This window comes from Saimiri boliviensis, chromosome 11 (assembly GCF_048565385.1).
Source record: "Saimiri boliviensis isolate mSaiBol1 chromosome 11, mSaiBol1.pri, whole genome shotgun sequence".
Taxonomy (NCBI): domain Eukaryota; kingdom Metazoa; phylum Chordata; class Mammalia; order Primates; family Cebidae; genus Saimiri; species Saimiri boliviensis.
The window spans coordinates 5,628,934-5,650,838 of record NC_133459.1 but is presented as its reverse complement, the minus strand read 5'-3'; the positions used below and the strand labels follow the sequence as shown (position 1 = coordinate 5,650,838).

General features: G+C 46.4%; 1 pseudogene; it reads left to right on the top strand.

The window, feature by feature from the left end:
- The first annotated feature begins 1,968 nt into the window (after positions 1-1,968).
- On the top strand, positions 1,969-2,066 carry LOC120366263 (small nucleolar RNA U13; annotated as a pseudogene).
- The last annotated feature ends 19,839 nt before the right edge of the window (positions 2,067-21,905 follow it).

Genomic DNA, 21,905 nt, shown 5'->3' with positions numbered 1-21,905 from the left:
TTGCATGAGTCCAGGAGGTAGAGGCTGTGGGGAACAATGATTACACCAATCCATTCCAGCCTGGGTGACAGATCAAGACTTGCCTGAAAAAAAAAAAAAAAAGCGAGTGAGCAACCATCCATCCAGTTTAGATCAGGAAGGCAGCGCATGTTCAGAGAAAGATCTCTGGTGAAAAAAAGGACATTTAACAGAAAAGGTGGAATAATTAAGAGCTTAAAAACAATTAAGGATTAACACAAGTCATGCAAGAAAAAAGGAAAAGAAAGGCAATTAGACACTCTAGGAACAACAAGCATATACAAGAAATAAAGGCCCACAATGAAGCAAGTGAAACGTGTCATAATGTTAAGCTATTGGTGAAATATGACAAATTTTTTTTGCACATTTGGAAAAATGGCGTAGAGCTTACTACCAGGCCAGGCAACAAATGTTTCTGAGAATGGCATCATCACGGGAAGCTGTTCATGGGTTTCAAACTTTTTTTTTTTCTTGAGTCTTGCTCTGTGACCCAGGCTGGAGTGCAGTGGAATGATCTCGGCTCACCACAACCTCCGCCTCCTTGGTTCAAGCAATTCTCCTGCCTCAGCCTCCTGAGTAGGTGGGATTACAGGCATGTGCCACCATACCCAGCTAATTTTTGTATTTTTCGTAGAGACAGGGTTTCACCATGTTGGTCAGGCTGGTCTCGAACTCCTGATCTCGTGATCCGCCCGCCTCAGTATCTCAAAGTATTGGGGTTACAGGCGTGAGCCACCACAACCGGATGGGTTTCTAACTTTTAAAGTCAAGTTGCAGACATTGCATTCAAGACTTGGCTGTATTGGCAAGGCAGAATGCAAATGTTAACGAATACTAACAAGTGAAAACGTTAAAAAGTGAAACTGATAGACGTTACAACAAGGAAAACAGGAAAAAATGGAGTGTAAATATCCTTGTCTGACAAAGTGGAGGATCAAATGAAATTGTGGAAAGTGGATATACAAGAAACCAAAATAGATACTTCTGCAGTTCATTAGCATGATATAAGAAAACATTTCAAATGGTCCATTTTCAGTTGGGCACAGTGGTTCATGCCAGTATTCCCAGCTACTCAGGAGGCTGAGACAGAAGAATCTCTTGAACCCGGGAGGCAGAGGTTGCAGTGAGCTGAGATTTTGCCACTGCACTCCAGCCTGGGCAACAAGAGTGAAACTCCGTCTGAAAAATAAATAAATCGTCCATTTTCAAGACATGATAAATCTGAGTACTGGCAGGCAGCCTGCAGATGTAACAAACCTCACGGCTCATGCACCTGGAAGGTCACAATAAGCGAACAGAATGCAGAGGAGTGGTCAGCCCATAAAAGGGAAAAAAGTTCCGTTACCGGGAAATAAAAACTTAAGCAGGGAAGGGCACCTGGGTATAACCTTATAAGGGGAATGTTGAAACTTAGGCAACATTCGGGAAGATTATAACCCCATAATACTCGACCAACGAGCACCTGGGGGAGGGACTAGCATGCTAGGAGATAAATTACCTGCTGTAGCTGCCCTGGCTGTGCTGCCAACCAGACAGACACCCGACAAGACATCTCGCAAGACTGCCATTAAAAGTCTCACTTCCGCTGGGCGCGGTGGCTCAAGCCTGTAATCCCAGCACTTTGGGAGGCCGAGACGGGTGGATCACGAGGTCAAGAGATCGAGACCATCCTGGTCAACATGGTGAAACCCCGTTCTCCACTAAAAATACAAAAAATTAGCTGGGCATGGTGGCGCGTGCCTGTAATCCCAGCTACTCAGGAGGCTGAGGCAGGAGAATTGCCTGAGCCCAGGAGGCGGAGGTTGCCGTGAGCCAAGATCACGCCATTGCACTCCAGCCTGGGTAACAAGAGCGAAACTCCATCTCAAAACAAACAAACAAACAAACAAAAAGTCTCACTTCCGCTGTTCTTCGTGTCTCTGCGTCAGTTCTTTGGGTTTGGACTAGTGAATATGTGTTTCTTACACATGATTAGGTTTTCACCAGCACGTGTGAGAGTGCCTCCCTCAAAACGTGTTACGGACATCAGCACATTACCCCAACTGACGTGAAATAAAGAAAAATAGAATAAAAAATCAAAATACAAGCCTACTAAAGGTTAGAAAAGTGATGGATAGAATAATTTAAGTATTGTAATAATATAAACATCAAACATTGAGAGAAGGAGGGAACCTCAAGAAAGGATTCAAGAAGGAATAGAAAATCTGGCCAGGCCTGTAATCCCAGCACTTTGGGAGGCCAAGGCAGGCAGATCACTGGAGGCCAGGAGTTTGACACCAGCTGGACAACATACTGAGACCCTATCTCTATTAAAAACACACAAAAAATTAGCCAGGCATGATAGCACATGCCTGTAATCCCAGCTACTTCAGAAGCTGAGGCAAGAGAATCTCGAACCCAGGAGGTGGAGGTTGCAGTGAGCCGAGACTGCACCCCTGCACTCCCGCCTGGGTGACAGGGCGAGACTCTGTCTCAAAAAAGAAGAGGAGGAGGAGGAAGGAGGAAGGAGGAGGAGGAGGAAGGAGGAAGGAGGAGGAGGAGGAAGGAGGAAGAGGAGGAATAGAGAAACTGAATACACCATAACAAGTAAGCAAATTGAGTTAGTAATCAAAAACCTTCCTCTACACATACACACACACACACACACACACACACACACACAAACACACACACAAGCCCAGGCCTAGAATTCACTGGTGAATTCTACCTAATGTTTAAAGAAGAATTAACAATTCTTCACAAGCTCTTCCAAAAAATAAAGCAGGAGGGCATACTTCTCAGCGTATTCCCTAAGACCAGTATTCCCTAGTATCAAAACCACACAAAGGCATCACAAGAAACTCACATACCAATAGCCCTTACGAAGGTGGACAAAAAACTTGATAAACTAGCCAACTGAATCCAGCAAATGCTAGCAAATCAAATACTAGCAAATTGAATCCATATAAAAAAGATTATAGACCAGGCACGGTGGCTCACGCCTGTAATTCCAGCACTTTGGGAGGCCGAGGCAGACGGATCACCTGAGGTCAGGAGTTCGAGACCCTCCTGGACAACATGGTAAAACACTGTCTCTACTAAAAATATAAAAATTAGCCAGGCAGGGTGGTGGGCGCCTGTAATTCCAGCTACTTGGGAAGCTGAGGCAGGAGAATAGCTTGAACCCGGGAGGCAGAGGTTGCAGTGACCCGAGATCACACCACCGCACTCCAGCCTGGGCAATAAGGTAAGACTCCATTGCTTGAGTCCAGGAGTTCAAGACCAGCATGAGCAACATAGCAAGACCCTGTCTCTACAAAAAAGACTTTTAAATTAGTGGGGTGTGGTGGTACATACCTGTAGTCCCAGCTACTCAGAAGGCTGAGGCAGGAGGATTGCTTGAGCACAAGAATTGGAGACTGCAGTGAGCTATGATTGTGCCCCTGCACTCCAGCCTGGAGGAGACAGCAAGCCCCTCTATGAAAAAAAAAATAGCAAGCAAGCAAGAAATTAGCATTCTAAATAAACGGAATCTATATTCATGGATTGGAAGACAATATTGTTAAGATGCCAACTCCCCATATTGTTCCACAGATTGAGCACAATCGCTGTCAGAGATCTAAATGTAAGAAGAGCAAAGACCACACAAATCTTAGAAGGAAACAGAGGAATACAAAATCTTCATGACATTGGATTAAGCAATAATTTCTTAGACATATCTCGAAAAGTGCAAATGATGAAAAAATAAACTGAACTTCATCAAAATGTAAACTTTGATGATGTAAAGGACACCATTCAAGAAAATAAGAAAGGTAACTCACAAAATGAGAGAAAATACATGCAGTCACATATCTGTAAGGGTCTAGTATCCAAAATATATAAACAACCCTTACAGCTCAACAATAAACAGGAAATATAATTTAAAAATGAATGAAAGGCGTGTATAGACATTTCTCCAAAGAAAATATATAAATGACCAATAAGCTCATGAAAAAATAAGCTCAAAATAATTAATAATTAGGGATCTATGCAAATCAAAACCACAATTGGACACCGCTTCACATCCATCAGGATGGCTTTCAGAAGAAAGATAGCCAGGTGAGGTGGCTCATGCCCGTAATCCCAGCACTCTGGGAGGCCAAGGCAGGAGGATCACTTGAGCCCAGGAGTTTAAGACAAGCCTGGGCAACATAGCAAAACCTTGTCTCTACAAAAAAAAATTTTTTTAATTAACCAGGTGTGGTGTCATGCACTTGTGGTCCCAGCTACTCAGGAGGGAGGTTGAGGTAGGAGGATTGCTTGGGCTCAAGAGGTTGAGGGCGGTGAGCCATGATCATGCCACTGCACTTCAGCCTAGGCAACAGAGTGAGACGTTATCTCAAAAGAAGAAGGAGAAAGAGAATAAGAGGAGGAAGAGGAAGAGGAGAACAGGAGAGTATTGATGAGGATGCCAGGGCTTGAGAAGCAGGAATAATAAGAGTTCTTGGTCATGAAGATAGGGGTTTCTTTTTTGCAGAGACAAAAATGTTCTGGTTTTAGAGAATGGCGCACAGTGGATTTAGAGATGACTGCACAACTTTGTGAATGTGTGTACTAAAAACCAATGAATGGTATACTTTAACAGAGTGAATTTTATGACATGTGAATTTTATCTCATTAAAGCAGTGATGAAAAACAAAAAGAGAAAAAAGGGCAGAGAGAAAAGAAGTGGAATGTTTGAGCTCAATCCTCATCTTCCTAGTTAGGAGTCAGAAGTTAGTGCCCAAAATTGATAAATCAAATTAGAGAGGCATATTAGTCTGTTTTCACACTGCTATAAAGATACTACCCAAGACTTGACAATTTATAGAGGAAATAGGTATAATTGGCTCACAGTTCTGTATGAGTGGGGAGGCCTTAGGAAACTTACCATCATGGTAGAAGGGGAAGCAGACATGTTTTACATGGCAGCTGGAGAGACAGAGAGAAAGTGAAGTGAGAAAAGCCCATTACAAAACCATCAGATCTTGTGAGAACTTACTCATTATCATGAGAACAGCATGGATAACCGTCTCCATGATACAATCACCTCCCTCCCTTGACACATGGGGATTACAGATCCCTCCCTCCACATGTGGGAATTACAATTGAAGATGAGATTTAGGTAGGGACAGAGAACCAAACCATATCAAAAGGTATGATCATAGAACAGCAGAGAAAATTTCAGGAGAATTAAAGCAAGAAACAGTTAAACTTGCTTTGGGGACTGGGATGAGAATGCCGCTTTTCAACATTATTATCTTTCTACTTTTTTTCACTTGCTATTGTGTGTATATTATTTTGATACATCAATCTACAATAATCAAAATGGTCAGAATCTGTTTTAAAGGGAGTTGATTCAAGCATAAAGTTTGAAGATGAGCTGCCTGGGAAGTACAGATTCCAAAGAATGGAAGTGAGTGCTCCCAAGTGTGGAAATTTGAGATTATATGGACAAAGTTTAGAGGAGTCTAGCAGAATTGCAACATCTTTCTATAGAAGGTTTAATGCATAGTTACAATGATCTGGTTAGTTGAGGCAGTCTTTTTCCTTTGGGGAAAGGTGTATTTAACCTTCCACACGAAAGATGTAACAGTCATGGGGTCTTTTGTGCCATCTGGTCTAAGTTAGGCACAGGACGGTAAAGGAGGCAGTTCATCTCTAACAAAGATCGGTGACTGGAAGGGGAAGAAATTTGGTCTCTGGTCTCTCCCAGTCATTTACAAAATGAGAGCAATGAGGAAGAGAGTTAAACTATAACCTAAGAAGCAGAAGTTGCAAACATGCTATGTGACAGTCTCCAGGGCTTAACTCCCCTTGGCATAATAAATTTAGAGAGTCCTTCATGTTTTTTTATTTTACAGATTATATATATGTATATATTCAAAATGTAAGCATATTTTCGAGGAGGTTTTGTTTTTGTTTTTGTTTTTGAGACGGGTCTCACTCTGTCACCCTGGCTGGAGTACAGTGGTATGATCTCGGCTCACTGCAACCTCTACCTCCCAGCCTTAAGTGATTTTCCTGCCTCAGCCTCCTGAGTAGCTGGAATTACAGGCACTGAGCCATGACCACCCAGCTAATTTTTGTGTTTTTAGTAGAGATGAGGTTTCACTATGTTGGCGAGGCTGGTCTCGAACTCCTGACCTCAAGTGGTCTGTCCGCCTCGACCTCCCAAAGTGCTGGGATTACAGGCGTGAGCCACCCCACCTAGCCCAAAATGCAAGCATCTTTTCAAAGCTTCTAAAGCTTAAAGCCAGGACAGGGGAAGCTTTGAAAGGTACTCATGGGACACAGAGATGCAGCTTCGGACCCAGCCTCTTCCAGGAAACTGTCTGCACGGTGAAATCTTGTCTCAGCTCCACGCCTGCTGCTGTTCCCCCCGCTGCATCTCCTGCTGTGGCCAGATGACCCTGTCTGGGCTTGAGCAAGGGTAATGACTGATACAGACTTTTCTCAACCGGCTGAGAGATCAGAGAGTGACACTCAAAAACGGAATGGTGAAAAGAATTAACTGTAAAATTAATTAAATGTCATGCACTCAAAAACGCAGCAAGCCTGGAAGAGAACATGGTCCAAGACTTAAACAGTCAGCACTCAACTCCCATGTATCTCTTAATTGTCCCCCCAAGAGTGAGTGTGCCAAGAAATTGGGGGTTCCTGCTGCCATCAGTGTCACCTCCTCCCCGCAGCTTCTATCGCTTTAATTCCAAACTGCTCCTCTCCCAGGTTGAATCTGTTGCTTAGCTAGCACACAGCTCAGACAGCTCTCCATTTGATCCAGTACTTGGGAAATTTAAGGGAAAAAAAAAAAATGGTGTGTAAGGTAATTTTGTCCCAGATCTTTCCCTCTGAGTCATGAACATAATAGATTTGACTTTTTACGTTGTGTGCCCCCCTAAGAAGCATAAAAGAAAGGTTACCCTGGCAAGCAGCTAGAAAAGAGTTTAATTAATCCCAAAGTGTGTGCCTCGTTTGGAAAGCGCATCACAAAAGAATCCTGTGTTTACTGAACTAGATCCTTCAGGCTATCCCTCCACCAATGGTGAGGTTCTTCTGAGGGAGCCGAGTCCCTTGTGGTCTGGAAGGTACTGCCGTTAAAACTAAGATCCACACAGGGAACTATGATTGAAGATGCTGAAGGTGCAGGAACTTGCCCCTTGGCAGAGGGACTTGGGATTCCTGTGTTTGTGTAAAGCAGTCTAAGTCCTCACCCTGTGGATTTCTTCACTCTCCTGGCGGAGGGGAGGGGTGCCCAGCTGGCTTTCCCCAGACCATTCCCAAGGAGCAGAGGTGGTTCGGAGCTGCCTTTGGCGTGCTTCTGCTCTGCCATCCCCTTTTTTGAAAGCAAATGCTGCCCTACCTTAGTGGATGTGCTAAGACTAACCAGAAACTGGTTGCCTACAATTTTTAAATGCAATCATGGGTTTTTTTGCTTTTGTTTCTGTTGAGACCAGGTCTTGCTTTGTCACCCAGGCTGGAGTGCAGTGGCATGATCATAGCTCACTGCAGCTTCGACTTACAGGACTCAAGTGATCCAACTCAGCCTCCCGAGTAGCTGGAACTACAGGTGTGTGCCACCACACCCAGCTGCAGCTGTTCTTTAATTTAGTGATTTTTAATCAATTCTTTTATTTTATTTTAGAGACAGGGTCTCACTCTGCTGGCCAGACTGGAGTATAGCAGAGTAAATGTGGCTTGGCTCACTGCAGCCTCGATTTCCTGGGCTCAGGTGATCCTCCCACCTCAGCCTCCCACCAAGTGGCTGAGACTGCAGGCACACGCCATCGTGCCTGTCGAATTTTTTTATTTTTTGGAGAGATGGGGCCTGACTATATTACCCAGGCTGATCTCAAACTGCTGGGCTCAAGCGATCCTCCCACCTCGGCCTCCCAAAGTGTTAAGATTACAGGTAAGAGTCACTGTGCCCAGCCCACTCTATCAATTAAATGAATGATTTTTTTTTTTTTGCTCGAGGCCCCTCCCTCCAGATTTTTTTTTTTCAGAGGCTTAGGCTACTACATCATGGGTGAAACTTGAAAACATTATGCTAAGGGAAACAAACAGTCACAAAAGGACAAAGACTGTCTGATTCCACTCAGGACAGATCTAGAGTCATCGAATTCATAGGAAGTAGAATGGTGGTTTCCTGAGGATATGGGGGCAGTGGAAGAATGGGGAGTTCTTGTTTAAGGGGTACAGAGGTTCAGCTTTACAAGATGAAGAGCTCTGAAAATGGATGGCGGTGATAGTTGCACAGCTGTGAATACATTTAATGCCACTGAATGATATACTTAAAAGTGGTTAAAACAGTATCTTTTATGATATGTACATTTTACTGGAATTTTAATGAATAAAGGGCCAGGTGAGGTGCCTCACACCTGTAATCCCAACACTTTGGGAGGCCACAGAGGGAGGATCACTTGAGCTCAAGAGTTCAAGACCAGCCTGGGCAACATAATAAAACCTCATCTCTACAAAATATACAAAAATTAGCCAGGCGTGGTGGCACACGACTGTGGTTCCAGCTAGTTAGGAGGCTGAGGTGGGAAGATTAGCTGAGCCTGGGAGGTAGAGGTTGCAGTGAGCTGAGATGGTGCTACTGCACTCCAGCCTGTGTGACAGAGAGAGACCCTGTCTCAAAAAAAAAAAAAAAAAAACTCCACCAAATGAATTAACAAAAAAAGCTCAGGTCTTATTCTATTAAAAAAATATATGGCATCCTGCTTTATTGTAGGTGTTAGCATTATGTTGATTTCAAAGACAGCTGAGAAGTCCAGGCAGGGGCAGCTCAGTGGGCATCTGAGGGCAAGCCTGGACTCTTCTGGAGTCTGGGAGGGAGGAAACTTCTCCTGCTCATGAGTAATGACTGTGGTTTTCTGGCAAACATTAAGGAGGAAGGAACTAAAAATACTTATCGGCCACTCTGCCAAAACTCCACAGTGCTCGGAACGTACCAGGCCAACATGTTGAAGCACTTTCAGAGTAAGAGGGATCTGCCTAGACACCAAGGTCAAAGTCATTTCACACCTTCGCCTTTGCCTCTCACAGAGGCTGGTGCACAGGAGAAGGGACGCCCCCGCACCCCAGCACAGCTCTAGACCATGTCCACCCAGGAGAGAGGCAGGGCAAGGGAACCAGCCCAGACCCTGGGCGTGCCGGCTACAGAGAGGCCTCCCCCGTACAGCTGCAGGGCCCAGCCAAGTGCTGCCAGGAGGGGCCGCTTCTGTTGCCAACTCTAAGAAGCTAAGGCAGAAAGAGCAGCATAGACATTTCTCTAATGCATCCTCCAGAGCTGCAGGAATCCAAGCCGAGACACCTGCGGTGGGGGCAGAAGAAGAGGAGAAATCGGTGTGAGAAGGTAGCCCAGGTAGAGCCGGGCCCTTGAGGGAGGAGCCTCTTAAACTCAGCCGTGCTGTGGCTCACTGGGGCCTCTGGTTACAATGCAGATTCTGATTCAGCCGATGTCGGGTGGGGCCGAGATTCCGCCTTTCTAACAAGTACCCAGGTATGCCAACACAGCTGACCCGTGGACCACACTTTGAGGAACAAAACAAGCCCCCCGCCTCAGGCACAGAGGGCAAATAGCGATGGGAGTTGGGGGTTGGCAGTGGTGACTCAGGTGTGGTGAGGTCCTGGTTTGGGGACTGGGGAAGATTTTCTGAATCCTGGCCTTACCATACAGGTGAGCATGACAGCCAATAGCCTGTGACTTTGTATCAGGTGTTGTGATGGCTAATAGTGATTGTCAACCTGATTGGATTGAAGGTTACAGAGTATTGATCCTGGGTGTCTGTGAGGGTGTTGCCAAAGGAAATTAACATTTGAGTCAGTGGCTGGGGAAGACAGACCCACCCTTAATCTGGGTAGGCACCATCTAATCAGCTGCCAGTGTGGCAAGAATATAAACAGGCCAAAAAATGTGAAAAAAGAGACTGGCCTAGCCTCCTAGCCTACCTCTTTCTCCCGTACTGGATGCTTCCTGCCCTCAAACACCGGACTCCACATTCCTCAGTTCTGGAACTCAGACCAGCTCTTCTTGCTCCTCAGCCTGCTGACCCACCGGGTCCACATTGTGGAACCTTGTGAGATAATACTTAATAAGTTCCCCTTTATATGTATACACACATGCACATATATATGTATATATTGTTGGAAAGAGATGCTCAGCGCTGCAGAGAAAAATCAGCACTGAAACAAAGGATCTCTCAGCAAAGCAATTTTTACTTCCTGGACTTATTCTTTAACAAAAAAGGAAATTTTAAAGAGGAACTTTTACTTCACACACACACACACACACACACACACATACATACACACACACACACACACACACACACACACACACACATACTCATACACGCTTATATGTTCCATCAGTTCTGTCCCTCTAGAGAAGGCTGACTAATACAGGTGTGAAAGATTGTTACTGAGCTTGTGTGCTGCCGAGTTTGGGGAGCACAGGCACCCACTAACCACTGGGGCAAAGAGTGTCATTGCAGAAAGGGTCCCCGCTGACCTAAATGAGTAAGCCTTAGTGTCTGACACACCTGATTCAAATCCCAGGTGTTCCACATCAGCCATGTGCCCTTGGGCAGGTCATTCTGAGCCTCAGATTCTTTTCTGTCACCGATAGAATAGTGGCCCACAACCATGTCTTAATACATATTCTAACCCCCAGAGCCTGTGAATGTGTGACTTCATGTCACAAAGGGTCCTTTTGTTGTGAGACTCAGTCTCACTCTGTCACCCAGGCTGAAGTGCAGTGGTGCAATCTCGGAATGGTGCCATCTCTGCAAACTCCACCTCCAGGTTCAAATGATTCTCCTGCCTCAGCCTCCCAAGTAGCTGGGATTACAGGTATGCACCACCACGCCCACCTAATTTTTGTAGTTTTAGTAGAGACGGTGTTTCCCCAAGTTGGCCAGCCTGGTCTCAAACTCCTGGCTTCAAGCGATCTGCCTGCCTCAACCTCCCAAAGTGCTGGGATTATAGGCATGAGCCACCACACCCAGCTCAGAAAGGGTCTTCACAGATGTGACAAAATGGAAAGATACTGAGTTATGGAGACTCTTCTGCCTCATCCAGGTGGGCCCAGTGGGATCACAAGAGTCCTTAGAAGAGCGAGGCTTGAGAGTCCGAGTCCCAGAAGGAAATGTGACCACAGCTGCAGAGGTCAGAGCGAGATGTGAAGAGGCAGCACTGCTGGCTTTGAAGAGGAGGAGGAGGGGACCACAAACCAAGGGCTGCAGGCAGCCTGGAGGAGCTGGAAAACACAAGGAAAGGGATTCTCCGGCAGAGCCTAGAGCAGGAATGCAGCTCTGCCAATGCCTTCGTTTTAGTCCGGTAAGGCCCATTTCCTCCACAATCATAAGATAATAAACGGATGTGCTGTCTTAGGCCACTATGTCTGTGATCACTGGTTACAGCAGCTGTAGGAAACACATGTATTTTCCCACAGGATAGTTATAAAGATTAATGAAAATGCAGGGCACAGTGGCTCATACCTGTAATCCCAGCACTTTGGGAGGTTGAGGTGGGCGGATTACTTGAGGCCAGGAGTTCAAGACCAGCCTGGGACCACATACTGAAACCCCATCTTTACTAAAAATACAAAAATTAGATGGGCATCGTGGTGGGCACCTATAATCCCAGCTACTCAGGAGGCTGAGGCAGGAGAATCACCCGAACCCAGGAAGCAAATGTTGCAGTGAGCTGAGATGGTACCAGTGCACTCCAGCCTGGGCTCTGTCTCAAGAAAAAAAAAAAAAAAAAAGATTAGGCAGGGCACGGTGGCTCACGTCTGTAATCCCAGCACTTTGGGAGGCCGAGATGGGTGGATCAGGAGATCAGGAGTTCGAGACCAGCCTGGCCAACACAGTGAAACCCACCCCATCTCTACTAAAAATACAAAAATTAGCTGTGCGTGGTGGCGGGCACCTGTAATCCCAGCTACTCGGGAGGCTGAGGCAAGATAATTGCTTGATCCCAGGAGGCAGAGGTTGCAGTAAGCCAAGATGGTGCCACTGCACTCCAACCTAGGTAACAGAGCTAGACTCCTCTCAAAAAAAAAAAAATTAATAAAATTATGCATCTTGGGGCACAGAGTCAAAAAGAGAAAAGAAATTATGCATCTGTAGGGTTCCCAGCATGGAACCCGGCTCTCCCTAAGCTGAAGTTGTTAGCAGGCTTGCGCCATGTTGTGCACAGCAGGGACACGCATGTTTATTGCTGTCAGGACATAGGTGCTGCTCTATCGGGGCGCCCCCTGCCCTCCCCTGCCCCAGAAGCAATGGAGATATCTCATACCATGGCTGATCGCTAAATGGTAACCACAGACTCCTGAATCCACACACTTCGATGACTCTCAGGTCAGTCACTGGAGTGGGTGAGGGAAGGGTCCCCAAAGTAAGATCAGGAACCACAGATGAAGCACAAAGTGGACGTTCGTCCTGAGGCTTCCCACCTGCATCATGCCCTTTCCTTTACGCAAGAGAATTCAGGTCTCTAACCCTGCACCACAGCTGCACACACACATACATAAAATGCCACCTGAGGCCAGACTTCGTGCCTCACACCTGCAATCCCAGCACTTTCGGAGGCCAAGGCAGGAAAAGCACTTGAGCCTCAGGGTTCAAGACCAGCCTGGACAATGATGTAGCAAGACCTCATCTCTACAAAAAGATTTGATAAAATAAAATCAGTCAGGCATGGTGGCGTGCACCTGAAGTCTCAGGTACTCAGGATACTAAGGCAAGAGGATTGCTTGAGCCCAGGAGGTTGAGATCAGCCTGGCCAACTTGAACAAAACCTCCTCTCTAAAAAAAATTTTTTTTAAAAATTAACTAGGCATGGTGGTGCATGCCTATCTGTAGTCCCAGCTACTTGGGAGGCTGAGGTGGGAGGATCACTTGAGCCTGGGAGGCAGAGGCTGCAGTGCTCTGAGGTCACACCACTGCACTTCAACCTGGGTGACAGTGAGAACCTGTCTCAAAAAAAAAAAAAAAAAAAAAAAAAGCCATTTTGGGAATGGGGAGGCAATCGTGTAAAATGGGCTCATCTGCAGTCACAATTTTGGGCTGATGCAAATTGAGCAGACCTGGAGTTGAGGCTCCACAAAGGAGGGGGTGGCAGGGACTGAGCCTGCCCAGTCCTAACCTGGACTCAGATCTCCCACTTGGCCCCGGGATTACCAGCCTTAGACCTGGGCCCAGGCAGAATGTATTATAAGGATGAAGCAAGTTCCTCAAATTATGATCATTTCAGGAACCATTTTTTATGAGAAAATAAATTTTAAATAATAGCATCTTAAACTTTTTATAGTTATATTTGCCATGTGACCGGGGACAAGGTATATTTTTGCACTAAATGGGATGCCTTCATTATCTCCAAAGTAACATTCACTCACAGTAACCACATTAGCAGGAGGAAGGGACAGGCTGAATCGGACAGCCATTCTTTCCAGCTGTGACACATGAGTCCGCGTTCAGTGGGGAAAAACACGCACTCAAGGATAGATGTAGGACAGTCGGGCCTATGAGTCTAAAGCAGGTCCATGAAAGGCAGAAGATTCTGAACAGAGCAATGAATTTTTGAGACAGAGTCTTGCTCTGTCACCCAGGCTGGAGTGCAGTGGCGCGACCTTGGCTCATTAGAACCTTTGCCTCCCGGGTTCAAGCGATTCTCATGTCTCAGCCTCCTGAGTAGCTGGGATTACAGGCATGCTCCACCATGCCCACCTAATTTTTGTATTTTTAGTAGAGACAGGGTTTTGCCATGTTGGCCAGGCTGGTCTTGAACTCCTAACCTCAGGTGGTCTGCCCGCCTCGGCTTCCCACAGTGCTAGGATTACAGGAATGAGCCACCATGGCTGGCCCAGAGCAATAGATTTTAATTCAGGCCCAGCAAACATCGAAACATCGGGGTGTGTGTGTGTGTGTGTGTGTGTGTGTGTTTGCTTTATTCATTTGTTTAGCTGTTAATTAAATAATTTGACTTCAGTCTTACACTTCCCAAAACTTCCAAAAATGAAAAATAAACTTCAATAGATAATGAATTATCTACCTATCTCTCCACGTTCCTATGGGAACACAGTGGGTCGGAGGTTACCTGCTGTCTGTGCAGGCTTTCAAGGGTCAGGCAGCAGACAGCTGGAGCGTGTGGACGGAAGGTTTGTTGGCAGGAAGACCCATGAAACTAGGCATAGGAGGCTCACATAGTATCCTTTGTCCCTGGGGAGAAAGAAAATGCTTTTGTGTGGCGCTTTACAGTTTACACACTCCTTTTCTGAATGTTCTATCTATCATCTGCCTGGGACTGTCTACGTAATTTGTAGGGCCTGCCGCAAAATGAAAATGCAGGCCCTTTGCTAAAAATGTATAGCTGGGTACGGTGGCTCATGCCTGTAATCCCAGCACATTGAGAGGCCAAGGTCGGAGGATCACTTGAGCCCAGGAGTTCAAGACAAGCCAATACAACATACTGAGACCCGATCTCTGCAAAAATAAATCCATTGGCCATCTATGATGGTAAGCGCCTGTAGTCCCAGCCACTTGGGAGGCTGAGGCAAGAGGATTGTTTGAGCCCAGGAGTTTGAGGCTGCAGTGAGCTATGATTGCACCACTGCTCTCCAACCAGGGCCACAGAGCTGGACCCCATCTCTTCAGAAAAAAAAATAAGAATTTTAAGACAGCAGACCCTTAAGCCAAGTACAGGGCCCTCCGTGACTTTCCAGCTATCTGCTTGTGAAGCTGGCCCAGCCCCCGCATAATATTCAGAATTCACCATTTGAAATTGCATCCTACACATTTCCTTCCAGACCCACAGGCACCCCCAACCCGGCCCACCCTCCACTTCCAGCCACGATTTTAGCTGCAAATTACAAAAGCCCCAAACTGGCTTAAACAATAAGGGCATTTATTGGATCAAATGACTGGAGGCCAAGGGAAAGGGTGGGCTTTGGGACCTAGCTAATCCACTGACTCTGCCTCAGTTTCCCTGCCATGCTCTGAGTCCTGCCCTCTTGAGCAGGCGATGTCATCCTTGGGGCAGAAGCGAGATTGGCTGCAGCAGCTCTGGGTGCTACCATTCATTTGTGCACAGCAACGTCCCAAGGAAGAGAGACCACTTCTCCTATGGCTGTTTCTTAAAAACAAGGACATTGGCCAGGCGCCCCAGCACTTTAGGAGGCTGAGGCGGGCAGATCACGAGGTCAGCAGATTGAGACCATCCTGGCTAACATGGTTAACCCCGTTTCTACTAAAAATACAAAAAATTAGCCAGGCATGGTGGCACGTGCCTATAGTCCCAGCTACTCGGGAGGCTGAGGCAGGAGAACTGCTTGAACCCAGGAGGCAGAGGCTGGAGTGAGCCAAGATCAGGCCAGTGCACTCCAGCTTGGGTGACACAGTGAGACTCTATCTCAAAAAAAAAAAAAAAAAAAAACAAGGACATTTCCTTCCCAACAATGTTCTTGAGAAAACATCAAACTGATCTGCAGACCAATCCCTGAACCATTCCAAGACACAGGAATGCCACTTGCTGGCCCAATCTCAGATTCTTTGACCAAGAACAGGCAAGGGGAAGGGGTAGAATTAGTCTGATTGGCTTCAGCAGCCCCCGCTCCACCCAGCTGGGGTCAAACCGCTGCACCCCATTGCTGCTGCACAGTGGAGAGATTTTGCCGACCACTCTAAATGACAGTCCCGTGCCCCGCCTTAACCTTTGGTGAAAATTGTCCATGGGCAGCCGTGTTTTGTGGCATATGACATTGACCCTTAGCCATATGTGATAGGACCATGGGTCTCCCGACCTGGAACAGCCAATCCAGGGGTTATGCATCTCCTGGTTTAGAAGAAGGAGGTAGTCAAGCTTAGTGGCTCACGCCTGTAATCCCAGCACTTTAAGAGGCTAAGGCGGGCGGATCACTTGAGGTCAGGAGTTCAAGACCAGCCTGGCCAACAGGGTGAAACCCTGTCTCTACTAAAAGTACAAAAATTAGCTGGATGTGGTGGCACACATCTGTAGTCCTAGCTACTCGGGAGGTTGAGGCAGGAGAATCGCTTGAACCCAGGAGGCAGAGGATGTTGCAGTGAGCCGAGATAGTGCCACTGCCCACCAGCCTAGGAGACAGAGTGAGACTCTGTCTTAAAAAAAAAAAAAAAAAAAAAAAAAAAAAGATGAGCTGGACCAATCAGATTCTTGCCTGGAGCATTTGAAGGAAGAAACTGTAAGCCTGAGAGAATGTGCAGTTAATGTTAAAAGTGGACATTCAAAGACATGAAAAGGAAAAAAAATATGTCTTTTTTTTTTTTTAAGATGGATTCTCACTGTCACCTGGCTGGAGTGCAGTGTTACAATCTTGGGTCACCGCAACCTCCGCCTCCTTGGTTCAAGCGAGTCTCCTGCCTCAGCCTCCTGAGTAGCTGGGATTACAGGCACATGCCACCACGCCCAGCTAATTTGTTGTATTTTTGGTAGAGATGGGGTTTCACCATGTTGACCAGGTTGGTCTCGAACCCCTGACCTCAAGTTTTCCGCCTTCCAAATCATGTCCTTGCAGCAACAGAGATGCAGCTGGAGGCGATCATCCTAAGCAAATTAACAAAGGAACAGAAAACCAAATATCACATGTTCTTACTTATAAGTGAGAGCTAAAATGTGGGTACTCATGGACATAAAGATGGCAGAAATAGACCCTGGGGGGCCGGGCACAGTGGCTCACACCTGTAATCCCACACCTTTGGGAAGTGGAGGTGGGAGGTGGCTTGACTGGGGAGACCAAGACCAGCCTGGACAACATAGCAAGACCTTATCTATACTAAAAAAATTTTTTAAAAGTTAGCCAGGCATGGTGGTACACACCTGTGGTCCCAGCTACTAGGGAGGCTAAGGTGGGAGGATCACTTGAGCCTGGGAAGTTGAGGATACAGTGAACCACGATCATGCCATTGCACTCCAGCCTGGGCAACAAAGCAAGACCCTGTCTCAAAAAAGAAAAGGCCAGACGCAGTGGCTCACGCCTGTAATCCCAACACTTTTGGAGACTGAGGCGGGCAGATCACCTCAAGTCGGAAGTTCGAGACCAGCCTGACCTACATGGAGAAACCCTGTCTCTACTAAAAATACAAAAGTAGCTGGGCGTGGTGACACATGCCTGTAATCCCAGCTGCTCGGGAGGCTGAGGCAGGAGAATCACTTGAACCCAGGAGGTGGAGGTTGCAGTGAGCAGAGATCGTGCCATTGTACTCCAGCCTGGGCAACAAAAGTGAAACTCCGTCCCAAAAAAAAAAAAAAAAAAAAAAAAAAAAAAGACACTGGGGACTCCTAGAGAGAGAAGGAGGGGGACAGGGTTGAAAAACTAACTCTTGGTACTGTGCTCAGTCCCTGGGTGATGGGATCCATTGTTTCCCAAACCTCAGCATCACACTATATTCCCATGTAACAAACCTGCACAGGTACCCCAAAATCTAAAATAAAATTTGGGAGAAAAAGAGTTGACCTTTAAACATCATAACATAGAAAGAAGCCAGAGAGGCCACAGTGGGCCTTGTGCAGCTGAAGTTATGAGGGAGAAGAAATGTGGATCGGATGAATCTGTCAAGTAGAGAGATGTAGACTGACAGGTGAGACACGGGAGGAGAGAGCTGGGAACAGGAGGCCTGGAGGAACCCAGGGCCGTGTCAAGGACAGAACACCGAGCGAAGCCCACCGACTCCTGCTCCCAAGGCCAGGGGGCAGCTCTGGGTCCAGAGGTGTCCTTTCACTGCTCTAAGGCTTCCGTTTGTCTGTCCAGCTTTTCCTGGGCTCCTGGGCCTGGATATCTCCTTCTTCACCCACCAGCTTCCCATTCCTTGAGTGTCTTTTGTTTTTTCTTATGATCAGAAAAGTCCTATCTTAAACAGGGATCTTAGATGTAATTGCACTTTTCAGCTGAGTAAGAAGAGAGAAATACAAGAAAGAGCCATTCATTCACTGAACACATGTTGAGGACTCTCTCTGTGCCCTGAGCCACTTTGGGGAGACAATGATAACTTGAATCCACAGTATTATACAGGGAAGAAAGAAGACAGAAAGCTACGCAAGTAATTCTGCTGCAATGAGATGAGCCTGAGAGGAGGAGGAAGGACCTGATTGTCTCCAAACCCCAGCAACCTCAGAGCCAAATGTCTCCAAAGCATAAACCACACTGAAAATGTATACTTGGTGTTGAAGATGAGATGCAAATGTTTGATAATTAACAAGCGTATGGGAAATTTTATTTCAGTTCCCCTCCTTACCACTACCCAAGGATCTGCAATCCTTCCGTCTCTATTAAAAAGAATTAAGGCTGGGCATGGTGGCTCATAATCCCAACACTTTGGGAGGCCAAGGCGGGCGGATCATTTGAGGTCAGGAGTTCAAGACCAGCCTGACCAACATGGTGAAACCCCATCTCTACTAAAAATACAAAACAAAACAGAAAAATTATGTGGGCTTGGTGGTGCATGCCTATAATCCCAGCTACTTGGAAGGCTGAGGCAGGAGAGTTGCTTGAACCTGGGAGGCGGAGGTTGCAGTGAGCCGAGATCACACTACTGCATTCCAGGCTGTGTGACAGGAGACTCTGTCTAAAAAAAAAAAGAATTATCCCAGCACTTTGGGAGGCTGAGGTGGGTGGATCACGAGGTCAAGAGATCGAGACCATCCTGGTCAACATGGTGAAACCCCGTCTCTACTAAAAATGCAAAAAATTAGCTGGGCATCGTGGCACATGCCTGTAATCCCAGCTACTCAGGAGGCTGAGGCAGGAGAATTGCCCGAACCCAGGAGGCGGAGGTTGTGGTAAGCCAAGATCGCGCCATTGCACTCCAGCCTGGGTAACAAGAGTGAAACTCCATCTCAAAAAAAAAAAAAAAAAAAAAAAAAGAATTAAAAACAAACAAACAAGGTGTACCCTGAGAGGTTTTGCGCAGATTAATTTTTACAGTGGGTGAACCCCACAAAAATACAGCCTTTAGTTACTGAGAACTGTGATAACAAAAGCAATATCCATGGTAACTGATCAGAAACATAGGAAATCTGTGAGGAATCACTGATGAAACAGATTAATCAGACTAGATGATACTAATTAATCTAGTTATGGAACCTTACAAGAAAAAGAATAGTACCTTCAGATAGCAGGAGGCCCACATCTCAACACAGCATCCATCTGCATCAGGATACCAAGTGAATCACCTTTTTCTCTGAAAATGGAGATCTGAGACGGAAAATTTTTGTGAATGTTGGCAGGTTGGTGGACAGGCAGGAGGCACGGAATGAGGAAGAGCTTGCATATCTGGATGGGAAATGTAGCCTTGTTTTCTTGATTCACTTATCTCATGGGCATTTAATACATCCACTGGCCCATGCATGTAATCCCAACAATTTGGGAGGCCAAAGCGGGAAGATTACTTGAGACCAGGAGTCTCAAAAAGAAATTTTTTTTTTTTTTTTTTTGAGACAGGGAGTCACTGTGTCACCCAACTTCCGCCTCCCGGGTTCAAGCAATTTTCCTGCCTCAGCCTCCCGAGTAGATGGGACTATGGGAATGCATCACAACTCCCAGCTAATTTTCGTATTTTACTAGAGATGAGGTTTCACCATATTGGTCAGGCTAGTCGTGAACTCCTGACCTTGTGATCTGCCCGCCTCAGCCTCCCAAAGTGCTGGGATTACAGGCATAAGCCACCGTGCCCCATTAAAAAAAAAAATTTTTTTTAATTCAATGTGGATTCACAGATTGATGTTGGATATCGAAAGGCACATTTAAGAAGCAGTCAAGTCCCATGTGTGGGGAACCCTCTGGCTGGGCCTCTAAAGCAAAAAAGGTCCAAGGAAATTTGTGCCAAACTTTGCAGAGGACTTTAGTGCTCTCTCCTTCTCTCTCTCTCTCTCTCTCTCTCTCTGTGTGTGTGTGTGTGTGTGTGTGTGTGTGTGTGTGTGTGTATCTCACTGTTGCTCAGGCTAGAGTGCAGTGGTGCAATCATAACTCACCACAGCCTCCATCTCCCGAGCTCAAGCAATTCTCCGGCTTCAGCCTCCCAAGTAGCTGGGTCTACAGACATGCACCACCATGCCCAGCTGGACTTTAACTTAATTCTCACAGACTTAGGAGAGACATATTTCACGCACAAGACCCCAGCAAAGGCCTGGGATGTGATTGCTTGGCAATTAGCCCTGACCCAGCGACATTTCTGCTAATGTGGCCTGGAGAGTAACCTGTGACCCTAGGCATGGATAGATGGGACTTCATGCCCAGCTCTTCCTCTTCCTATGAATGTCTCTATACACAAAAGCTGGACAGAATTATAGACCTTCCCCTCCTTGCCTTGCGGGGACCTTGTGTACATGCACTGTGTGCTGTTAACTTCTGAAAGAAATAGCACTTCATAAATCATCTGGGCTGAAATTTAATTTGATATTACGATAGAGAGAATCAAGCCTGTGAAGATGGCCCTAAGGTCAGCTGAAGGAAACGGGAATTGATTTCTTCATGAAGTCATTGTGCAACCAACCCCTGGCCAGATGTGACCTGGCAAATGTCCACATCTGCATCAGAGAATCCACACTGTCATCCTTTCATACTTAGAAAACAGATTAATAACAAGGCAAGGAGTGATTACATTAACTGTGGAACAGCTGCCTATCTGATGAATTGGAATGGGCAGCAGTATATGCAAGTTACATTTTCAGAGTCAATGAGTTTTGATAATTGAGTTCATCCCTAGCAATGAGTCCAGTTCTAGGAAGTCTAGATAAAAGCGTTATGGGTTTTGTTGGCTTAAGTGTTTCCTGAGCAAGGACCATTAGCTTTGTGTGACTTTTTTGGACTTTTTCTTGTCATTACGGCTGGGATAGAACTTCAGTGTTCTCCAGCCTCACTGCACCCCACAGAACCCCTTTTCATTGCTTTTGTTTTTTGGGGTTTTGTTGTTGTTGTTTTGAGACAGGGTCTCACTCTGTCACCGAGGCTGGAGTGCAGTGGCACAATCTCAGCTCACTTCAACCTCCGCCTCCTGGGTCCAAGCGATTCTCCTGCCTCAGCCCCCCGAGCAGCTGAGACTATAGGTGGGCACCACTACACCCAGCTAGTTTTTGTATTTTTATTAGAGATGGAGTTTCTCCATGTTGGCCAGGCTGGTCTCAAACTCCTGGCCTTAGGTGATCCTCCCACTTGGCCTCCCAAAGTGCTGGAATTACAGGCATAAGCCACCATGCCTGGCCCAGAATCCCTTTTTAAACAATATATGGAAGAGCAAGCAAATCACACTGGAAAAAAGTAATCGTTCTGCTTAATAAGTAGGTAGGTAGAAGGGGCCGGCCCTTTTCTCCAGTTGCCCCCACCCCGTTACACACAACTGTAGCCCCTGAGTGCAGGACCTAAGGAGCATAATTTGAAAACCACTGCAAAATCCACAAGAAACTTCCACATCTCCTGATTAACAAAATATTGACCAGACATGGTGGCTACACCTGTCATCCCAGCACTTTGGGAGGCTAAGGCAGGAGGATGACTTGAGGCCAGGAGGTCAAGACCAGCCTGGGCAACATAGTGAAACATCATCTCTACAAAAAATACAAAAAACTAGCTGGGAGTGATGGCATGCATCTGTACTCCCAGCTACTCAGGAGGCTGAGGTGAGAGGATCACCTGAGCCTGGGAGGTTAGCAGTGAGCCATGATCACGCCACTGCACTCCAGCCTGGGCAACAGAGTGAGACAACCCTGTCTCAAAAAAAAAAAGAAGAAGAAAAGGCAAAGGGGCAGAGATGGGAGGCGTTTGGGAGCTGAGGAGCCTGGGAATCAACCAGATTTGGTGGACAGAGGGCTCCAACCTGGGAGGAAGAAGACAGATTGGGAATGTGGGATGG